Here is a 226-nt window from a genome sequence, read left to right on the forward strand (position 1 = left end):
GGGTCATCAAAGATACGATTCTTCGTATTTCGTAAAGCTCGTCGCTACACCTACATGTCCACGCATGGAGATGAATAATTCATAAGACGGACCTTATTCGGTTGTTAGTACTTTCTTGCCTTTGATCGATGTACCAAGAAAAAAAACTCCAATGTTTCGGAAATGCCCTTCGCACATAGCTGCTAACTAACACGACGATAGCATCAAACAAACAACAAAACAAATA

This window comes from Penaeus monodon, chromosome 32, assembly GCF_015228065.2.
Source record: "Penaeus monodon isolate SGIC_2016 chromosome 32, NSTDA_Pmon_1, whole genome shotgun sequence".
Taxonomy (NCBI): Eukaryota; Metazoa; Arthropoda; class Malacostraca; order Decapoda; family Penaeidae; genus Penaeus; species Penaeus monodon.